Source organism: Thermobia domestica, chromosome 5 (assembly GCF_964235325.1).
Source record: "Thermobia domestica chromosome 5, izTheDome1.hap1.1, whole genome shotgun sequence".
Lineage (NCBI taxonomy): Eukaryota > Metazoa > Arthropoda > Insecta > Zygentoma > Lepismatidae > Thermobia > Thermobia domestica.
Window position 1 is genome coordinate 46,994,845 of NC_137458.1, and position 24,056 is coordinate 47,018,900.

The following is a 24,056-nucleotide window of genomic DNA, read 5'->3' on the forward strand; positions in this document are numbered from 1 at the left end:
TATCTAGGAAATAGTACGTGTTGATTCCACATATTGTTGTTAGTTTCATTGTTGAAGGCCACCGTCGGTAAACAAAGAATCAACTTTGCTATATTTTGTACCAGAAACTGACCAAACTTGGCACACCCATCGGATTACCACTGAGTTATCTATGAAATGGTACTTGTCGATTTCAGTTGTTGTTGTTAGTTTCATTGTTAGAGGCCACCATTGTTAAATAAACAATCAACTTTATCTGTCACACTTTCTACCAGAAACTAACGAAACTTTGCTTACCTATTTACGATTGAAATGTCTATGGAATGGTACATGCCGATTATCAAGGGCTAACAAGCCCTAGGCAAATTGTGTGTAATACGTCATTATGCTTGGGATCAAACGATAATTATTCGTGATCAAACGAGCTGGCCAAATTCCGATTGAATTTGTTTTCATGGTGGCTGTGGTGGAGGGGCTAACAAGTCATCGGTAAATGTTATTGTTCGGAAAATGGAATAGTGCAAAAAAATTAACATATTTCATTCAGAACTTTGTTGTGCCTGCTTTGTAACCACCAGATTTCTTTTCATTCTTTTTTTTTTTTTTTTTTTTTTGTCTCAGGTGGAGCGGGATGGCCCCCTACAGCGTTCCTAGAATTACACTCTAAAAGCCCACAGTGTTCCTAGAGCTGCACTCTAAAATCCCCTCCCATATAACTGACCTTTGTTTCACAGCAGACACCTCACATTTGAACTCTGTTGAGATTGTGTGTAAGTTTGTCGGTTGTACGCACAAATTGAGAGTATAAACATGTATTAGGGAATGAGAAGTTCTCGAAATAAATTTGCAAGCTGAATATTTTTTCGCGACATAAGTGAAGAGTAATTGTATATCCTTGAAGAGTACCCTGGAGAGTAAGAAAACTCTAAGCAAAATAATCATTGAATAAATAGCAATGTAATCACAGTAATGTACATATGGCATGTTGTATTTCTACCAGATTGTCAGAGCACTAATTCTCTCATTTTTTGATGTGAGCGGTCTCGCTATCGAATCTCCAGAAGAACATTAAAAAAAAGATGTATTTAGGTCTATTCCATTTTAAACAAACGAAATACGTTGCGTAAAAGAACTTTCCATGTTAAAATATTTGATGGGTAGAGTAGTTTGTGTGGGATTTGATTGTTATTGCATGTATCTATTGCATGCTGATTGGGTAGCTGGGAAGGCAGCCAAGATATTCATTCTGACGGTTGCAAGCCCGTGAAAATACAGAGCAACAGTTACTCCAAGGGAGTAGATAATCGATTTAAAAAAAAAAAACTACCGTGAGGGAGAGAGCCGAAAAGAGTTTATAGTATGAAATTTTGTCCGCAACTAGGGAAGTTCCGCCAGGAACGCAGAATCACCTGTATATGGCTCTCATTGTTGAGACACTAAAATTTTTCAATTAATCGTATACGGAAGATAAACATTAATAAACTATTTTTATTTATTTACTTATTCCTCGGGGGTAGTCTATCTCAGAAGATTACGATTAGCATAATTCTATGTTTCAGGGGTGCGCTTCCAATCCACCTCCCAGAGGCGGTTTTTGGGTGGGCGAACCGGACCTTGTCCTTAGATCCACACATTAATTAAAGTATATGTAACACACATGTACGTATGTGTGTGTGTGTGCGTATGATATGTGTATATGTATGTATGCTAAATGTAAAATATTTTTGAACCAATGTTTCCAATCCAAATAATAGAGCCCCACGGCTCCAACTCGCCAAAAACAAATTCCGCCTGTGTCACCTTCTACACATCAGCGGCTATGCCCATAGTATGTTCTATGATAACAATTGACTGAATGTGCTTTTCAAGTTTCTAGCTCATTTTCTTGGAAAGATAATGCGTAAGACTCTCTTAGTGTTGCAACGAGACGAGACAGGACTCTTTGAAGCGAGACACGATACAATACGAAACGTTTCGTAAAACGTCTTGTCTCGTGTCTCGAAAAATACAAACACAGTTTCTGAATTTGCTTAAAAATTTATTAACTCGGAATAAATTATTTGCCTTCGAAATGTATACCATCTTTTATTATTTCAAATGATCCAAATGATTCAACGTTTCAAACCCTACAAAGAACAGGGGATACCTAAAGCACTTTTTAAAAATGATTCTTACAAACAGCTTTCACTTCCATTTTTCAATCGATTCAAGTTTAATTATTTTGTGAGAGTGCTCCAGATTCAAATACAATGTAAAGCGTTCATTGAGATCAGTGTTTCAGAAGATTTTATTCCGGGGGCTGGTGGAGATATCTACGTATAAAAATCCTTTAATAGAAGTACAAGTATGCGTAGAAGTGGCAATTTTATCAGTAACTAACTATTGTTTCATGGTCTTTCTCGTTCCGAACCAAGACAGAAACGTGTCAGCCTTTCTCGACACTGAGTTTCAAAAAAGATTCTGATTTGACAATAAAATTTAAATTTATCTTTTTTATCCTTTTATGCTGTTATTCGAAGATAAACCATTTTTTAAATGTTAAAGTTACATAGGCCTCCTTATTTGTTGAAGTGGCGCCAGGGGTTCTGAAAAAAGGATATCAGAATAAATGGGGAAATCTTGCCTTTCGTCTGTACTGACGGTATTGACAAATGTTCCTATCGAAGTAATTACGGGTTCAGTCGAAACTAAGCAGTCGTTGCTGGAGGATTGCAGTCGTGTTTTGTGTTTGTGCTCTGTTAACCAAACTAGGTTAAAAGTTACAATTTTAACCACTTGATTTAACAGCTCTTTTGTGGGCCTCAGCCTTTCTGGTGTTGCCACGAGACGAGACAGAACCATTCGATACGAGACGAGGCGGACACATCTTTTCTAGACGAGACGACACAGCCAGAAGTCTCGTCTTGTCTCGTTTCGTCTCGTGGCAACACTAGACTCTCTAGATATATCAGTGCAAGGTATGACAACGTTCCTCACGGAGCACATGTTAGCTCTCAGCCTCTTTCTTTCACTGATGTTTGTTTACGTAGTAGATGAATGTATAGAGAGTAACAAAAGGATGAGATATGCAGATTCTCCTGAAACCACATTAAAATTGTAGCAGTATTTGGAGCTTGTTATAAATGGATTTACCGGGGAACTAAAATAATTCTGGGAACTGATCATACAGTATTGATATAAATAAACATGGAAACAAGTAAATACAAAGAACTGAAATCGTGAATTGTTTTCAAAATACAGAAATCTCGAAGGAATATCTGTTTAGGCGGCTTTAGTTGTAAAGGAATTTTGAATAAATTTGCATCCCCTGAATTCTTATACATAAAAAATAGAAATCTTTCTTTTAGCGTACGAATGAGATGCTTTAGGAAATTAGGTTAAGATAATTAAAATGATACTGTCCTTTGCAAAATTTAAGAGGAATACCATGATCGAAAAAGCATGAGTCAAACTATAAAGGTCAGTGGTAGCTTTTGTCATTTCTTACGACCACTATACGCACCTTATTGCGAAAAATTTATTCGTATTATAAAACCGATATCATTCAATAAATGTCAAATTTAACAGATCTTGAGAGATGAAATGACAAAAATTGTCATTACCTCTGTCGCATAAGATATTCTAACTTTGTGACCCATGTTATTATATGACTTTCACGATAAGTAACAAGGAGAATATAAATCCCAAGTTCAAAACGTAAGGAAAGAAACCGGCTGTTCGCGCTTCAAATTATGAAAAATGTACCAAAATGGTTGAAATTATGATTTTGTATTTCTTTACGAGAAAGAAGAATAAAAATAAAAATTGGAGCAATTCTAATCATGTATGTATAAGTTCACTATCTTCTTCAAGTTACTAAACTAACTTCAAGTGTTTCAACCATTTTTGACACATAACTCGAAAACTTTTAGAGATATTAGAGGCAAGAATACGTGGTTGATAATGAGCTTTTTAATTATGTCACAATACTTTTGAACTTTACCTTATGAGAAATGGCATATTCCAAAATTAATTCAGTACCACCCTAACCTGAATTTTACCAAATGATTAGCGAAAGTGATACGGTGTGCATCGTCCAGGGATTAATTCCCGGTGTGGCACTCAAACATTTCTGTGTTGACCAAATATCGAGAGAAAAGTTGGGAAACTAAAAGATAGCTGACTTCAATCTAGACAGCCGGCGACGTTGGGTGTGGTTGTGCTTACTACTAACATAAGCCCGCTGCAGGCTCAGATCACAAGGGACTGTTGCGCCAGGATTATCTATCTATCTATCTATCTATCTATTTATCTATCTATCTATCTATCTATCTATCTATCTATCTATCTATATATATATATATATATATATATATATATATATATATATATATATATATATATATATATATATGTATTGGTGTTATTATTTTACCTTACATTCTCTCAGTAGCGTAAGTAAGGACGAATGGGCCTCCCCGCAAAAATGTTAAGCGGACCCCCTCTTTCCACATTCATGAGTCACGTAAAATTTACAGAGAACAGTTTTGACTTTCTATGTTCTTTCTAGTGAGTCACAACTTGCTCATATGCAAAAAAATGCACATTATTATTATTATTATTATTATTATTATTATTATTATTATTATTATTATTATTATTATTATTATTATTATTATTATTATTATTATTATTATATTGTGCTATAGTTTTCGTCTATTTTGCTATACCAAATTCGAGAGTCTACGACATCCGACATTTTTAATGAGGTGTGGTCGTCCCACTTTTTGTTGTTTGGTTCGATGCTGGTTTCACTGTTCTTTTCCCATCTTTGAAATACATAAGCACGGCAGATCGCGAAAACTCGACAAGTCGCGTTGTTTCCGAAATGAAGCTCCCAGCCACTTAGTCACCCTGATATATCGTCGTCCTTCCCCATTCAAGGCACAAGCATCACACTGACTAATCGAGTGAGATTCTTGTCGTGTTTGGCACGCGGTTGTGTTATGCCTTGTAGCTCTTATCTCAGCCCGATGATTTCGTTCAAAAAGTAGCGAGTGGTCATAATGTTTTCGCTGGTCAGTAAAAGTTTTGTTGGCATTTAATTTACTAAATAATCGCTCAGGTGTTACCGTCTTCATAGGTAAAAATGAGATATAGTTGGAACATCACATAATTTTTAACATCTTAACATTATAAAGTTTAACTTCGAAACTGAAATGGGCCACTTTCTGTTCTGGGCCTCTCAATGTTGCGGGCCCTGCAGGCCCTTTAGTTGCGACACATCATTCTCTCTACTCAGAAGGATAGAGACAAATAGAAAAGTCAAAATTCATTTTGTCCATTTTTCATGCATCATACACTTCAGAAAAAAAATCATATAATACTGATATGTAAGAAAATATTAGTATTGTTTGTCTGTTTTCTGTATACAAAGAACCATTTAGGTTCTTTTTATCTCATATTCTGGTAATAATCAAAAAAAGAAAAGAGTTTCATGTGATAAACGTACGAAAGATAATTTGTCAAGGCGATGTGAATGACGTTCTCTGCAACCTAATTCCCGTTTTTCGTACAAAACTCTATTCCTACCTGCAAAAAGAAAAGATTTATGTTACTCATCAATGGTTGAGGTTTTGCCCTGCGGCTGAACAACACGGCTTGTATAAATAGACTCTGACTGACTGCAGGTGCACGAAAAAAAAAAACTGTTGGATTCCTCTCCCCGCCCACTTCAAGTGTGGATATCCTGGACACATTCAAACTGAGCGGTACGATCTTTCAGTTCTTCCCAGTAGAGGTACCAGCAGTGATTGCTAAATGAAAAAGTGAGCATCTGGTGGCGAAAAGGCGAAGTGCTCGGACAAGGGGGAGTTCACAGGAACCTTAAATTTGGATGTTTCTTCAAGAGATTATTTAGTGTGTTAGCACATCCTAGGCAAAATACTGCTGGTTAGAATATCCACAAGAATTTATGACATGCGATATTGACATTTATAAAATGTCACGATGAATTATATGCCTGTCTGCTAGTAGGTCCTACTAAGTAGGCTACAACCTCGAGGCGCAATGTCAACTTCCCTTCACACTTTTTCCAGGCTTAGGACTGGCAGTGTAATGGTAGTGTATAAATTATTACCATTACATTGGCGTGCTTAAAAGTTAAAAAATTGCAGGGGAAATATACTTCTATTTGTCATCATTCACTTCATTAACTAAATAGCAAGTGCCCTTTGTCAGTTATAAGTTTCGTTTAAACGAAGACTAAACGGAGATAAAAAATATTTCAGTTTTCATGTAATGTGTATTTTTACTGCCTATAAAAGTAACCCACAGCTCGTAAAAAATCAGCAAACAATTCTTCATTTGTTGTAAACTTGTTTTGCCATACGTACTCCGCTAGGTATGTTTCTAGTCTCGAAACACTCATTCTTCCCACTCACTGTCTAATGTCGCGCTTCACTTTAGCCCAGAAACTCTCTATATTTTGTGTATTGAATGTGGTTATTTTGTGGAGTCACGAAATTTATACTGTGGTTAATTGTGTCATGAGTATAGATTAGATTTTTTAAATTAGTGTAACCACGCCAACAATCGGTTCTAATGGTGGATCCTTGCTCGACATTATTTAGAATAACATTTTCTAGTGTTGCAGTCAGGGGCGGAACCAGGACCGACTTCTGGGAGGGGGCGGTAGATTGTCATACTGCTACTTAGAGCTACTTTTAAGAGCTTCAAACTTTGGAATGGGTTTTATTTGTATATATAAAATAAGAAAGTTTCCTCTTCTGGGGGGGGTGCGATTGCCCCGATCACCCTCCGTGGATCCGCCACTGGTTGCAGCATCTCTTCTCTCTACTAATACCATGAAAGTCCGTCATGTCTCCCTGTCGATTCCACCTATAACCCAACGAGTGTGCATTAAACGTCCTCTATTATATTTCCTTTTACCAAAGGCACTTTCGTCTATTTCAACCACATGACCAGCTCCTATTTTTTCGCTGTTTTCAATGAGCCACACAGCAAGCAGCTCTCTCAATTCGTTAAGAATCTTATATACACTTTTTGCACCAAGCCCAGTTTATTTCATGATCACAGACGACGGATAGCGTAAAATCGAAGCCACTACAACTTCCAAAAGTAGCTGGACCTTCACACGTGCAATTGAGAAAATTGTCCATTTTCGAAGCGATGACTTTCGCCTACAATTATTCCTAGTACATCGCTATAGAAGTTCCTTTCCTAGAAATAAATATACAATTATAAATGTAACTAAATGTTCTACAATATATGCATTACTGTAGGCTATACACATTACATTGCATATATGCTGCATACATATACGATACTCTAGAATTTGGGCAGGCATACGTCAATGAATCATTATTGTCATAACTAGCCTACGGATCAATCCATATGAAGTGAACCAAAAACAATATTATTTTTGTTGCTTGACCATTATTAATTTCTATCATGTTTTATATACTACTTCTATATACATCGACAGTACAAATTACAGAATTTCAAATTTTAAAAGTCATAACTGAAACATGCACTTTTATTATTGTTACTCTTGCTATAGTGAGTATAGTACCATATGTAATTATAGTAAAAAAAAAATCAATTTTGATATTTAACCCCTTCATGATAAACTTTAGCTCTAAAATGTAGATTTAAAAAAAAAATCGATACCATATTTAGGAAGCAATTTTCACAGCTATGAAGTTTCAATTAAGGCTTTTCATGCTAATAGACAAAATTAAAGAATGGAATCTGCTGAAGAAAACGGCGTTGTAATGATTTTGAATAATCCAACCCTTACATAAGGTATTCAGGTTTACATTGTTTGCAGTCAAAAATTGGCTCACTCTGCTTAACAAAAATGGCCGCCGCTGACAAACGACTGGGATTATTAAAAAAAAAAAAAAAACGGTTTTGTGCTTCCAATGTATATAATAATAATGTATTAAATTATTTTTAAAATTATTTTATTTTAATGAAGAAATGTGTACGCAACTAAAATATAAGGGCTGATTTTCTACTGTTTTATAGTCTAAAAACATTTTATGCTATTTTCGAGCTGATGTTTCTTAGATACTGTAAATATTCCATATAAATGGGATAGGAACCCAGCACGAACCAACTGCAACAAATAATAGAGAAAATCGCATCCGATATACCAAAGAAATAAAGAAAATTTTGACCAAATTTAATTCCTCCTCTATAAATCATTAAGACAGGCAATGATTTTCTGTTAACAGGTTCTATAATGTCCAAAGTTGTATATTAAAAGTATCCGTAACTTATTTAAAAAGCAAGATTTAACAAGATTTTGGTTTTCAGAAGTAAGTAAATAAAAATAAATGGAACACAAAACTAAAGCCTGTTACAAATATCTTGGCATTTCAGCTAAACGAATAAAACGCAAGCTCTAGCGCGACGTTGCCAAGTGGTAAAGGGGTGTGGCTATGGCTAAACAGACAAAATAAAGCGCGATCAGGTGACAGGGGATAGACGTGGATGTGTACAAAATAAACGTGGCAATACCGCTGGTCTCTCATTTGCTGACAGCATTTAAAGGGAACTTGGAGCGCCGCCTTCAAATGACAAGATGTTTGTCACGCCGTTTAAGTATTACATGCCTTGAAGCAGAAGGTAAGGTATACTCTAGCGACCAAGATTAAGCAGAAGGTGTACGGAGTATAGCACCGTGTGCCCTTAACTACAACACTGATGTAAACCCGTAACTGAAAGTATTAAAACACAATTATACAACATAAACTCTTTTTCCCCTCAAAAATTATATAAAGTATTTTCTGTTGTACCTACCATCCCCGTCTTTAGAAATTTTACTATTTCCCATGCAAATTGCACATACGATATCTTTTGGGCATTGACGAAATTCCATTGCAGAAGAAATTCTTTTAATCCTTGTTCCGCAATATGCGCACGAAAACTTTTTAAGCTTCGAAAAGCATCCATGTTGCAGCATATTGGATTTAAATATTTATTTATGAAATATAAGCAGAATCACCTGAGTTGTTTTTGATAAAACTCATTCACGTTTGAGAAGATAGTCCAGAAAAATGTCACTCGCAAGAGTTAACTTTTTTCTACTCCTGAATCTTATAAAAGCCTTAAGTTTCAAATCTTGTCTCCTATCATTACAAAGAAGTTAATAATAAGATTATGTACGATGTACTTCGTATTACTTAGTGTACTCTCGAAATTAAACTTATTAGTGATATCTCCTTATTCTGTTAAATATTTAGATTTAAAAATGTTTATCTTAAGAGAGGAGGTCGCAATTCTGATTTCAGGAAAAAGAGAAAGTTATTCAACCATGAAACGCCAGTTGTTGAGAGATGTGAAGTGCGATAGTGGCTTGCTGAGCTAGAAACCTGACTAATTATTGAGAGTGTATTTGAAGATCATGGATAACACGTCCCGTTCAGGAGCCGTTTACCAGAAGATTCTGTTAGGCGATTTCAATGCAAGGTAGGACGAGAGGGTATTTTCAAACCGATTATAAGGAATAATTGTCTGCATAAGAAAGGTTGTGATAACGACATTAGACTCGTGAACTTTACAACATCCAGAAACTTTATCGTGAAGATTACAGAATTCCCACATCGTGACATTCATAAATATACTTGAACTTCATCAGATGAAAAAAAAAAAAAAAAAAAAAAACATAATCAAACTGATCACATTTTAATAGACAGAGGAAAACAATCTAGCACAACTGATGTTCGGTCGTTCACAGGAGCTGATTGTGGTAGCAGCGATAAGTGAGAGACTATCGTTGAATAAAGGAAATATTCAACATCTGGAAACGGGGCAGTTTAATTTAAAGAAATTAGAGGAGAGTCAGGTGAGAGCGGAACCAGATTGAATTGTCGAATAGACTCTCGGTTTTAGAAGGTTCGGAGTGCACTAGTGTTCAGGATACTCGGTTGACATTAGAGATAACATTAAGATTTCAGCAAAAGAAATATTGAGGTACACAGAAATACGTAGGAACACACCATAAAATGTCATTGTTATCCGGCGGAAAACTTCCAAAACTTTTAGAACAAAGAAACACGATTTTTTGAAAGATTAAATTAATTAACTTGAAGATAATAGTAAAAACAAAAACATTTGGGACATGTATAAATGCATAATCGAACTTAAGAAAGGCTATCAACCTCGTGCTTAAATATTAAAGAAAGTCAACGGAACAGTTCTCACTGATCAGAATAGCATCTTAAAGAGATGGGAAGATTTCTTAAACGATTTGCTTAACACATAGCCAAAAACTAATGTTCGTGGAGAAAGTGAAATGTACACGCATAACCGCATATTCCAGAACCTAACAAGACAGAAATATAAATCGCTATTTAAAAAAATGAAGAAACACACATCTCCGGGTGTAGACAAAATTCTGGCTGACTTAATTTTAGCTGGAGGGGAAAAATTGTAGAGCAAGATATACAAACTCATTCTCCTTATCTGGAACAAGGAAGAATTGCCGCAAGAGTTGAAAGAATCAATCATTGTTCCAATTCACAAGAAAGGCGACAAAACTGATTGTAGTAATTTGAGGCGTTTCTCTTCTGTCAACATCCAATAAATCCTCTTAAACATTCTATTAGCAAGATTTACTCCATACGCAGATGAAATTATTGGAGACTATCAGAGTGGACTTAGATAAAATTGATCAACTATCAACCAGATATTTACCATTCGATTAATACTTGAAAAGAAATGGAAATACAATATCCTGACACATCAGTTATTGATTTAGACTCGGGTAGGAGGGAAACATTGCAAACATGCTTACAGAATTTGAAATACCGAAAAAGGTAGGTTAATAATGCTTAAATAAATCCATTCTCAACGTCAAATTTTTGTTCACGAGCTTTCACGTTGAGAATGGCCTGAAACAAGAAGATACGCCATTATTATTTAACCTTGTTCTGGAGAACACTATAAAGAAATTCAAAGACAGCAATCAAGGCATACAGCTGAATTGTATTTACCAGGTTATGGCGTATGCTGATGATGAAAATTTAATAAGCGATGATAGAACAATAGAAAGGAATGCAGAAATCTTAATTAACGCTTGCAGGGATATGGACTTAGAAGTAAATGCAGAGAAAACTAAATACATGGAAGTTTTTCGGGATCGTAATACTGCATTTTGTGGATACGTTAAAATACCAAATAATATTTAATTTCGACAAAGTGGATACTTTCAAAAATCTAGGATGATTATTAACAGACCAAAACCATAATTACTAAGGAATTTTATGTCAACTGAAAGCAGGGTTTTCATATTATTATTCAGTTAAAAATCTTTTGTTGTCGCGAATTGTGTTGAGGAATTTGATGCTTAAAATATAAAACGATAATCATACCTGTTGTGCTATATGGTTGCGAAACATGGTCACTGCCTCTGAGGGAAAATCGCAGACAAAGTATTTGAAAACATGATTCATAGACCAATATTCGGACTCCAAGAGGAACGCGAATGGGGAATGGCGGAAACTTCATAACGAGGAAGTGCATAATTTATACGTTTACCAAACACTTTTAGGGTCATCAAGTCTATGAGACTCAAATGAGCAGGTCATGTAGCTTGAATGAAAGAAATTAGAAACTCTTTCAAAGTTCTAACTGGAAATCCAAATAAGAAAACGACCATAAGGAAGACCGAGGCCCAGATGGAAGGACAATATTAAAATGGCTCTCGCAGAGATTGGAATAAAATAGAAACTGGGTCCAGTTAGCTAAGGACAGAAATCAATGGAGAGCTTTTGTAAACGCAGCACGCTAACCTCCTGTATCCATAGGTCATAGAAGTTAGCTTCTTTTTGTTTGACAGAAATGTTATTACAGAAACTAAAAAGTTTTCCCCTGACATCCATACTTTCTTTCATATATATATATCTTTCCCCGTTTGTATGGACGCCCTTTTAGTAGACTTGTCCACCGCCCTCATTAGTATCCCAGCACGGGCCTGCTTCAGTGTAAATATTAGTTTTTCTTTTAAATTCATAAAGTATTAGCATATACAGAAAAACTTTTGTCTAAAGATAAGACATAGGGCTCTCAGGTTTTCAGACAAACGCCAGGACATCCTCTGAAAATATATGTGGCCTCGCGTAGCGTACTTGCTAACGCTCTAGCCTTTGGTGTGAGGTGTCCCGGGTTTGATTCCCAGTTGAGACACACTTAAAGTGTAACAGCTTTTTCAGGCCAGCTATCTCATTCATACCAGACAAATATCGGAATGGTACATTCTATGAGGCTATGGTGGGTGTATGGTGGCGTAGGTCCTAATGCTAGTAAAACGGCGGTATTAAGTAGGGGAGCGTATTGGATCAAAAGAAGTAATTCCTGTTGAGGGTCAGAATGACTCAATTTCTACTGTAGGTATCAGTCTTCTGTGATGTATCTAAACCGTTTCTTTCCTTTCCCATTCTATTCTTCCTCCCAAATTCCCCTCGTAGTGTGAACACCAAGGGACGCCATCTCTCATATGTGACACGCCAACATGGCCACAGATGCTGAAAGCCCAGAAATCTACTTCCAAACTCCCGAATTTCCAATCTATACAAATTTACGGTAGTCATAATTATGCACTTAGTTTGAAATGTCGAAATTAAATAACAGTCGCCAAAAGTGACTGAGGGAATAGATTAATCTTAATAATTGAGTATCGATGACTAATAAAAGCGGCGTCCATCTTTTTTTTTTTTTTTTTTTTTTTTTAATATTGCACGAATAATATAATCTTTTGTACTGGAGAAAAAGCGAGACATTTGGAGTTCAGAATAATTCTTGACGGAAGAAAATAAAGTAAATCCAGGATTATCCTGGCTAAATCAGGAGGCTTGGAAGCCAGGGCCAGATTTAAGGGGTTGCAAAGGTGCACGTGCACCCTCCTACACACTTCGTTGTAAATATACACTACCTAAAGTGAGAATCTAGCAGTGAGTTTTGCAAAATCAATAGTTTAAGTCAATTTTCTGAAGGTTGAAGGAAAAGAATTCATCAAAGAGCATTTCCAGGGTATTTATTTCCTCATTCGCAACACAGATGCCTAAAGGCATTTACAAAACTCAAATTTAATTCAAATGTACTTGCAGTTATTTGGTGCCCCCCAGATAATCCTGGATCCGGTCCTGTTGGAAGCCCTATACAACTACCAATCTATAGGTCTAATTGAAAATGAAATGAAATAAAATATTTCAATTTAACGTCCAACGTTTATGTCTTTTAGACGGAGGGAGACGATTATTAAGGCAAGTGAATGATGATGGAAAAATTGGTGGAATGAGAATGTGGAAGGGAACGGGAATACCCGAGAAAACCAACGGACACGATGCTGTCCACCACAAACTTACTTGGCCGGGGGTCGAACCAGGAACCCCACACACACCAAAGGTAAGAGCTCTACCACAGAGTCACCGTGGTCCCCGATAAGTATCATTGAGATTAAGAAAATGATATGGTGATTGTAAATTTTGATGCGTAGTTTTCGAGAAAATCAAGATAAGTTATGTTTTCTAAACCTAACAATTGATATTGTATAATAACCACGCCCTAGTGCCGTTATTAACATGAAACGAATACTGGAATATGCACTAATCAGGCTTCTCACTGAGACACTATAAAGACAGCAATGTATGGTACGGTTAATAAGATAAATCACCGAAAATTTTTACTAATTATCTTTTTAAACAATATTGATCAAATATGAGACAAACGATAAGTCGCATCGAGCTAAACAAAATAATATTCTCATGCGTAGTTTTCGAAAAAAAAAAGAATTGTTATGGCTCTAAAAAGCCTGTCTTGCATTGTCAGTCTGATGCAATTAATTGTTTTATTCTCCTGTAATAGTTCTAATTATTTATATATGTAGTCATTTGAAAAATATGCACTGCTAAGAAGTAGATTGTACCTAGGTATCTATCCCTCTTAACAGTGACAAACATGCCGCTAATAGTGACCCAAAAGTGTTGTAATGTTATCAATAATATTTTTAAAAATAGATATGTAATAAACAATGCTGCATAATTACCAAAAAAAATAAAAACATCGAGCTTCAACTTATTATTGTAATGCTAAAGTGTAATAAATGCAGTTTTTAAGGTTTTTTCATACTACTGTAGAGAGTGTCCATAACTATTTTTTAAATTAGTAATTGGACTCCAACCTGCTTCTCAGAAGCCAAATTAGCGTGGAATGGAATGTTGTGTATCCTCAAATATCCAAGTATTTTGTCAATTTTTCAACTAATCCCTAAGTAACTCCCTGATAGAAGCTATGGTGCTGTTCTTTGAAGTTTAGCTTCGCTTTTCAGCACCAAAAGGCATGGATCTACGGTTTAAGGTGGCATGGACTCCAAACATCCGTTAATATATTCAATGCTTTCCTCATTGGGGAAAGAACCAAGACACCAAAGCGCGAGCTAGTCATTACACTAGTAAGGTTCATTGTAAGAGATGAAGAGAGCTGTGTAGCCATCTCCAGAACTTCATTTGAGTAATGCTCCCCCAAAATTTTGTAGCTTCTTTTCTTTTTGTCTCTAGGAACTAAAATCTTGAAATGAAAAAATGAAATGAAATGAAATCTTTGAGTTTTACGTCCCACGGTTATGTCGGCTAGGCTGAAGGAGACGGTGATGATGAGTAATAAATGAAATGGTGGAATGAAGAAAGTGGGAGAACCCCGAGAAAGCCCACACACACGGTGTTTGTCCACCACAAAGTTCACTTGGCGGGAGCTGGGATCGAACCCGGGTCCCCACGCACCAGAGGTAAGCGCTCTACCACTGAGCTACCGTGCCCCCTTCTAGGAACTAAGATGAACTATCCAAATCGTTAATGCAAAAAGAAATCGTAATTTTGGTTGTTCACAATTACAAACCAATGAAAATCATGAATATCAGATAATTTGAACGAGTCGCAGTCATTTTGTCCAACGTTTTGTAAATAAAAGCGTTGCAATTTCATGCAGTTCTGCGAACATCACAATGTATTTACTGAAGTATAGAGTTCAAAAGTTCATAATGTTGAACCATGCGATTTTGAGAAGAATGTCTACGAATTTTATTTATTTATTTATTTTTTTACCCTATTGGAGCGACCCCAGCTACAAAAATAATCTTAAGTAATCTCGTAAAACAAACTCTTTTATTCTAAGAAATGAAATGAAATCTTTGTTTTACGTCCCACGTTTATGCCTGCTAGGCTAAAGGGGACAGTGATGATGAAAAACGAATGCAATGGTGGAATGAATAAAGTGGGAGGAAACAGGAAAACCCCGAGAAAACCCACGCACACGGTGCTTGTCTATCACAAAGTCCACTTGGCACTAAAATCTTGTAATGTCGAATCAGGGACCCCACGCACCACAGGTGAACGCTCTACCACTGAGCAGCCGCAGCCCTATCTTTTAGTTTAATTCTAAGAAACAACAGTAATAGACCTATAATAAAAGCGAAATGTACCGTGAAACTAAATTTTGGCCGAGAACATTTGTCCAACTCGGGTGTAGGAGAAAATTTGTCAGATCATATAAAGGTTAAATTCTGAAATATGAACTAGAGTAGCATTTCTCAAACTTCTTTCAAGAAGGCACCACTTTTACGGAATGTTCTATAGACCACCCTACTATGGGTGTCTCTGGCGGGGGGCGGCGTCCCCCCCAATATTTTGAAATACGAAATATTCAATATTTTAATTTGATTTATTTAGATACTCACTAGCAGTTAGATCATTTCCTTTGATCCCCCCCCCCCCAAATTTTACATGCCAGAGACGCCAATGCACCCTACTGTTGTCCCTAATGATAAATTTTTCGTAGAAAATTCTGATCAATAAAAGTGACCCCTTCTTGAAAGATGATTGAGGAACACTGCTCTATCTCATATTTAAGAATTTATATATTTTATAAAATGTTTTGACCACATATTACAATAATTATTTTTTTAGGTAGTAGGGAAGTGGAGCAATTATTTTTATAGTATTCAAATTTCTTTTCGTAATTCAGAATGTGCCCAACTTGAGAATTCATCTGAGTTGGAAGCATGAAATTAGGTATATGAAATCTTCATTAAAATTAACAGGAGACGTGGAGGCAATTTCTATAATATGCGATTTCCCGCTTTGTATTCATTGAACTTCATTCTTCCATTGCAAATCGCCTCTGGTGCAGGGGGTCCTTGGTTCGATCCTAGCTCGCGCCAAGTGAGCTTTGTGGTGGACAAACACCGTGTGTGTGGGTTTTCTCGGAGTTCTTCGGTTTCCTCTCACTTTCTTCACCATTTCATTCATTTCTCATCACCACCGTCTCCATTAGTCTAGCCGACATAACCGTGGGACGTAAAACTGAAAGGCTTCATTTAATTTTTCTTCTCATGCGAAGGAGGAACACTTCCGCTTCTACGTAACCTATTAGAATTTGAATTGTATAATCTATACTGGTTTGAGATTATCAAGTATAATGTATAAAAACAATTTACTTAAATATTATTATTATTATTATTATTATTATTATTATTATTATTATTATTATTATTATTATTATTATTATTATTATTATTTTCGAACCACTGTTCAATCTAAGAAGATTATAAGTATATACCTAGAGATTCACTTGTGATCAGTGGACCATTGTTTGAAAAATGCTACATACAACATTTTATCCACTACGCATTTGACACTCCCTGGGAGAGAGATTTGACGTTTTAAATGTGATCATCAGTATGCGTCGAACATACAATTCTTCACAAAAAAAAAAAAAAAAAAAACTCTCACTAATTTCGGCACGAATATCAGTGACAAACATTAACAAACTTGTTTCTTATCTATATGTAGCCCCAGATTCAATTCCTTAATATGTAAGCTGAACATAATTACGATAATTTCCTGAAGTTTCGCTATTCTCTATCAGCTCGGAGATGACAGCCCACAATCGGTTATGGTCAGGCCAGGAGGATTTTTGATTTGATATAAGAAATTTTTCACTTTTACGTCCCACGTTTACAACGGTTATGCTAAAGAAGTCGATGATTATGGGAAATGAATGCAATGGTGCAATGAATAAAGTGGGAGGAATCGTGAGAACCCCGAGAAAACCCACGCAATGGTGTTTGTCTACCACAAAGCCCACTTGGTGAACCAGAGATGAACGCCCTACCATTGTGCCACCGCGGCCCCTTGATGATATAAGGTCAGTACACCAGTTTCCATTGAAATTGGTACTAGCTTCTTAGATTGGAGTTCGCTACTTATTAATTCAAGCAACTGCCTGATTGGGATGACGTTATGTCAGCATCAACAATACTCATACTTAACCCTGTGGCCCCGCGTAGCGTAGTCGCTAACGCTCTCGCCTTCGGTGCGAGCGGTCCTGGGTTCGATTCCCGGTGGGGGCACTCGGTCGGAAAAAGCGTCCAACGCTTTTTCAGGCCAGCCACCCTGGGTTTTCCTCATTCACACCAGGCAAATGCCAGGGTGGTACCTAACTTATAGGTCCCAGGCCGCTTCCTTCCTTCCCTTTCCACGGATAGTGTGCTCGCCGAGGGACTTCATCCCTCAAATCGTGACGGGCTAAATGGCCTTAGACGCCGAAAGCCCAGAAATCTAAAAGGTAATAGTATACATGAGAACCCCCTGATCTGCGTTTCTTCTGTGTTCTATTACCACTTCTACATGAAATACCATAAATTTTCTACGTAGTGAAATAGTAAGAAGTATCCATGCGATATGCGTTAAATCCCCCCCCCCCCACACACACACATAGTCATAGATAAAGTACAAGGGCACTACACATGCACATATAAAGTACAGGTACGTTCTTTTTTATTTTCGTATCAGGCGATAAGTAAATAAAAGTCGCTTTGTTACCCCCTTTGTAAGTTCGTACCAGGAACGTCATTTCAGATTTTGCTTGGGGGGGGCAAGAACCCTTAAGTAAAATTTCTCGTTTTTCACATATTTACCATTATTCTTTTGATAATGTCTATATAAATATCAAACTCAGGGGGGGCAATTGCCCCTCCCTGCCCCCCTAAATGACGCCCCTGGTTCGTACATACTCAATGAAATCCCTAAAAGTATGAGCGTTCTGCTCCTTCGGAAACTGATGCAGCTTCATGTATACTATATCCGTATATTTTACTTCACACACACACACACACACAAAAAAAAAAAAAAAAAAAGTAGATAGAATTACAGAAATATAACGGGGTTAACTTTACAACACTCGCTCCAGCTGGTATACTCACTCAGAAACGACAAATTACACTCTATTAATTTTATGAAAATGAGTCAAAACTTACTTAACCTTAAGCTAACCTGTTTCTAACGCCTACCCTACTTATTTATATCTTACTCTACTCTACCCTACCCTACTCTACTATACTTTTTAAAAGGCCCTACTTATCGATGCGCATCTGAAGCGTGTCTTGTAAAGTTTACCCACCCGTTCATATCCCTATCTTACTCTATTCTACCCTCCTCTACTATACCCTTTTAAAGAGGTCCTTCTTATCGATGCGCAGCTGGATCGTGTATTGTAAAATTTAACCACATAATGTGTCTTCTCTATACTTTACATTTATTGTTATGCTATTCTTGTATTAAAATTAGATACAAAGATATTTGACTTTACAGGAGTACGTAACTTACCGAGCTGCGCTGAAGTTGTCCCGAGGTCACAAACAGTAAGTGTTACGCACACACACTACTACAACTTTTATCACTCCTTACCAAACGATAGTTAACGTAAGTACAGTGTTAGCTGCGAGATAGAGGGAGCAAGTTGTAAGATTTTAAAGTTCTATTTTTGTGAAACTTTTCTTTCGTATACAGCTTAGTTTTGAGTTTAAAAAAAGACCGAAAAAAAGCAGTATATATCTTTTATATAGCTAAATAAATGCATTCATACGGTATAAATAGTATTTATTTAAAACTCGTTTTAGAGTTTTCACGTAGTTACACGGTTCATTTACGCACCTTGAGCGTGGGAGATCCAGGTTCAATTTCCGGTGGGAACTCATAAGGTTTCAATCCGTATTGTATTCAATGCTTTCCCATTGGGAATACAACCACGGCACAGAAGGCGCGCGCTGGTTGTAAGACCAGCATGGAGAATTGAGCAACGTGTCAACTTAAGAATTCGTTTACCGAAAGTCCATCATTCTTGTCAACTTCTGTCAGTGGCGGATCGAGAAGGTAAAAGCTGGGAGAGGGGCGGAAGCCAGAATACGTAGATGAGTTTACGCAAATAATTTTAATTTGAAATCCGTTTACACACCTCCTTAACAGGAACTAGGAATTTCTAAGGTTTCAAAAACTTTCCAGTAAAGAATAAAAACCAACGCTTGCTATAAACTTTCAAAAATGTACAAATAATACTTCAGTTATTTTCGTCACTCAAAAAACTGTGGGGCCTAAATCTCCTCGGCCCCGGAGTAGATCTGCCACTGACTCCTGTTTGATATATGATTCTTGAGTAATGTCTCCCCCAAACTTCTCTAGCTTTCTTTATTTTTCTAGGAACTAGGGAAAAGTAGGGGTAAAAAAAAAGTGGATCTGAAAAGATAAGGAGACGCATGACGTCACGCCGAGCCCCGTGCCTATCTTTGTCCATTGTAATTATTTTTTAGAAAGTGGGGGACGCGACAGATATTTTGTGGAAGTGAGGGGACGGCGTCCCCCTGCGTTCCCTTCACTTTTACACCTGGGGAAAAGAACTATACAAATCGCTACTGCAAGAAACTTCGAAATTTTGGTCGTTTGTCATTACAAACCAAAGAAAATCTTGAAATAATATCATTTGAACGAGGCTAAATAAGGTTTTCTAACGTTCTATAAAGGCTTTCAATTCCATGCAATTCTCCGAACTAGGCATCAGAATATAGTTACTGGAGTAGGCCTACAGAATTCAAAAGTACATAATATTAAACTATGCGATTTTGAGAATGATGTACGATTTTTTATTTATTTATTTATTATCCTATTGGAGCGACACCAGCTACAAAAGTAGTCAGTCATAAAACAGTGGCGTATTTAGGGGGGATTCCGGGCTTAAGCCCCCCGAAATCTTACTTACTATAGTAAAGTATATGGAATATATTGCAGAATTTTCACATTTTCAGGCAAAGCCCCCCCGAAAATTAGCAAAGCCCCCCTCCGAAACAAAATCGTAAATACGCCACTGGTCATAAAGAATCATCTATTTTAAGTACAACAAACTTTGTTTCATTCTAAGAAATAATAATAATAGGCCTACAATAAAAACGAGATGTACTGTGAAACTAAAATTTGGCCAAGAACCTTCGCCCAACTCGGCTGTAGAAGAAAATTGGCCAGTATATGTGGATCTAAAGGTTACTGAAATATGAACTGCAGTGGCGTTTCTCAATTTTCAAGAAGGGACTATTTATGAATGAGAATGTTCTACGGACTATCCTACCCTTGTTTCTAGTAATAAATTTTCTTTCGAAGGAAACAAAAATAGAGTGGTCCATAGAACATTCTGATCAATAAAAGTGGTCCCTTCTTATATATAAATATATATATACACATTTAAAAAGTTTTGGGGCCGAGGTGGCTCAATGGTAGAGCTTTTGTCTCTGGTATATGGGGTCCCTGATTCGATCCCGGGCCAGTAAGTTTGAGGTGGACATCGTGTCCATGAGTATTCTGGGGTACTCTCCATTCCTCCCATACTCTTATTCCACCAATTCTTCCATCTTAATTTACTTGCATTAGTCATCCGTCTCCTTAACCTAACGGCATAATCGTGGGACTTTAAACTGAAAGATTTCATTTGAAAGACATCAAGAAAGTGTTTTGACCATATACTACTAGTATTGTAAAAATATAGTAGTATTAATTAAACATTTCTTTAGGAGTGAAGCAGTTTCTATAATATATACATGTTTCCGTTCGGTAATTGAGAATGTGCCCAGTTTAAGGATTCACCTAAATTGGAGGCATGGTATATATATATATATATATATATATATATATATATATATATATATATATATATATATATATATATATATATACAGGGTGCGGCACGTAAAACCGGCCCGTCGTAATATTCTGGTATATTGTGTTTTTGGCAACACTTAAATAATCTACCTTCCTACCAAGAGATGGCGTGTCGAGATCGGGTCGACTTACGTGACCTGCAGCAGTCACATGCAGCCGCAGCCAGTGAAACTTGTCGAAACCAGTTGAGAAAAAGGCCTCGTTGTGTTAAGCCGGGTGAGTGTCAGTGTGTGATAATGCCGTATTCGATACCCGAGCGTGTTGCCATTGTTGAAGGGTTCATTCTCACTGGATCTTTTGTGAAAACAAAGAATTTGTTTCGGGAGAAATTTCTAGGACGTTCTGTGCCAGCAAAAAGCACCATTCAGGAATTGATTGAAAAATGGAGGTGTACAGGATCGATTCAAAATGCTCCCATGAACAGACGACCATCTGTCTGCACACCTGATTAAAGATGCAGGTGGAGGAGATAATGACAAGAAGTCCTCGAAAGTCAACCAGGAGATTGAGTCAACAGGTTCATGCGAGTGAGAGAAGTTGCAGACGTGTTTTAACGGAACTGAAGTTAAAACCGTACCGGATAAGTGTTGTGCAGGAACTGAAGGAGCCTGACCTGCAGAAGAGGGTGCATTTCTGTTCATGGCTATTGAGCAATGCTGCAAGTGGTTTCTTGGATCCACTAATGCTCATCATGAGTGACGAGGCGTGGTTCCACCTGTCTGGGTACGTAAATTCCCAAAACAACGGTATTGGTCGACATAAAATCCACACGCAATCCACCAGGTACCCTTGCATGATGAGAAGATTGGTGTTTGGTGTGCCATTTCCGCCACACGCGTTATTGGGCCCATATTCTTTGAGACGACAGTGAACAGTGATGTGTATATGGGAATCCTGGAGGAGTTTTATTCACACTTGACCGAAGAGGAGCGTCAGTTATGTTACTTTCAGCAGGACGGTGCAACATGCCACACATCAGCTGCATCATTGTCCCTTGCGCATGAGATGTTTACACCAGAGAGGACAATCAGCAAAGGCTTGTGGCCTCCTCGGTCACCAGACTTGTCCACGTGTGACTTTTACTTATGGGGACTGTTAAAGGGAAGAGTATACGAAACAAATCCACACACAATTGAAGAACTCAAGACCAGGATCCAGGATGTCACCAATAGCATTACAACACAAGGGTATATATGAATCTCCTCAATCGTGCTCACATGTGTGTTGAAGTGGGCGGAGGACACTTTCAGCACCTGCTGTGAAGGTGAGTAGTCATATTCAATACATTACATTCATTTCATTTTATGTGTTCACTTTACGGGCCGGTTTTACGTGCCGCACCCTATATATATATATATATATATATATATATATATATATATATATATATATATATATATATATATATATATATATATATATTGCAATAACTTTATGGGTAGAGACTAAATAATGGACCGGGCGAGATTTATCCTTTCACCAGTTTTATTACAAAATTAAGTATTTTGTGTCTACAAAAGTTCTAATAACAGTTTCTCTATAAGGACCAAGGTTTGTAGATTATAATGTTTTGTACGGGTAACCCCTTAGCTTCATGGCAGCCTCCAGGGCTCTCAGGAATTCGGTTCTAGGAAACCTCAGCTCATAGCAGCCTTCGCGAGGTATGGTATTGTTTAAGGTGATCCCCTTAGCTTCATGGCAGTCTCCAGGGATTAGTTGTGGTTAGGATGACCCCTTCGCTTCATAGCAGCCTCCAGGGTTTAGGATAGGTTGCTATCAGTTGGTCGACTGATGCCAGGTCCCTCGGTGGTTGCGCTTTTATTTGTCCTCTTCGGGTCCTTTCGTGAGGACCATCTTCTTTCGGCTTCCCTCGTGTCTTCCGTGCTGACTTCTCGTCTGCTTCATTGTTTATAATCAATAACACGTGTTGTATTGACATGCGCTTCTGTCGTGATGTGGGGATCCTTACAATATATATATATATATCGTATATAAAGATAACCAAGAAAGTTCTGTTGCTTTTTGTGGAGGTCTGTGTTCAATTGGCCCTCACACCGTAAGTTGAATGCAAATGGAGATAAGGCGAAGGTCAGTTATTGGTGTGGGTATATCCAACATACTACCTGGTTATGACAGTTCAGTTACACCGTGAATTTGCGTAAGGACAGAGTGAACATGGGACCTCCACAGAGCGTCTTAATTAATCTTTAAACACATCTTAATTAATCTAACTAGTTTTTTCGGTATTCAAATTCTGCAAGAATATTGTACAATATTTCTCTTTTTATAACATGTTAAGTCTTTGTAAAATCAATAAATAATTGATGTATGGAGGTATTGTATTCCCATTTCTCTTCGAGCATTTGTCGAATGGTAAATATCTGGTCGATAGTTGATCGGTTTCCTCTAAATCCACATTGATAATTTCCAATAATTTCATCTGTGTATGGAATCAAACTTGCTAACGTAATGTTTGAGAAGATTTTATAGAATGTTGACAGAAGAGAAATGCCTCGATAATTATTACAACCCACTTTGTCGCCTTTCTTATGAATTCGAACCATGATTCATTCTTTCCACTCTTGTGGCAATTCTTCCTTGTTCTAGATAAGGAGAATGAGTTTGTGCATCTTGTTCCACAATTTCTCCCCTCTAGCTAAAATTAACTCAGCTAGAATTTCGTATATATATATCCGGAGATTTGTGTTTCTTTAATTTCTTTATAGCGATTTCTACTTTTGTTCAGCAAGGCTCTGGAATATATGGTTCTGCTATGTGTATTCCCCTTTCCCCAGTTTTTGGCTGCGTGTTAAGAGCAAATATTCAAAGAAATCTTTCCATCTATTCAAGACGCTATCTGTATAAGTGATAATTATTCCGTCGGCTTTCTGTAATATATAGTATAAGCAAGATGTTGAGCCTTTCTTGAATTCGTTGATGGTGTTGGTAGATATCCCGATTTTTTTTTTTTTTTTTTTTTACTGTTATCATCAAGTTCTTAATTTTATCTTCCAAAAAGCACGTTTCTTTGTT

General features: G+C 37.0%; 1 protein-coding gene and 1 non-coding gene across 3 annotated transcripts in view; one reads left to right on the plus strand and one right to left on the minus strand.

Annotated features, from left to right (window-relative positions):
- LOC145684648 (uncharacterized) overlaps positions 1 to 19,109 on the minus strand; it is a 123,946-nt gene extending 104,837 nt beyond the window's left edge. The window contains exon 1 of one of the 2 annotated variants that reach the window (XM_081757043.1): positions 18,975 to 19,109. The gene's annotated coding sequence lies outside the window, so the exon portion shown is untranslated. Of the gene's footprint in view, positions 1 to 18,647; positions 18,801 to 18,974 lie in introns of those variants that run through there. The other variant, XM_081757042.1, reaches the window with a different exon arrangement.
- On the plus strand, positions 17,319 to 17,392 carry TRNAR-UCG (transfer RNA arginine (anticodon UCG)). The gene has a single exon. It is a non-coding gene; the product is annotated as a tRNA-Arg (tRNA).
- Positions 19,110 to 24,056: the final 4,947 nt, after the last annotated feature.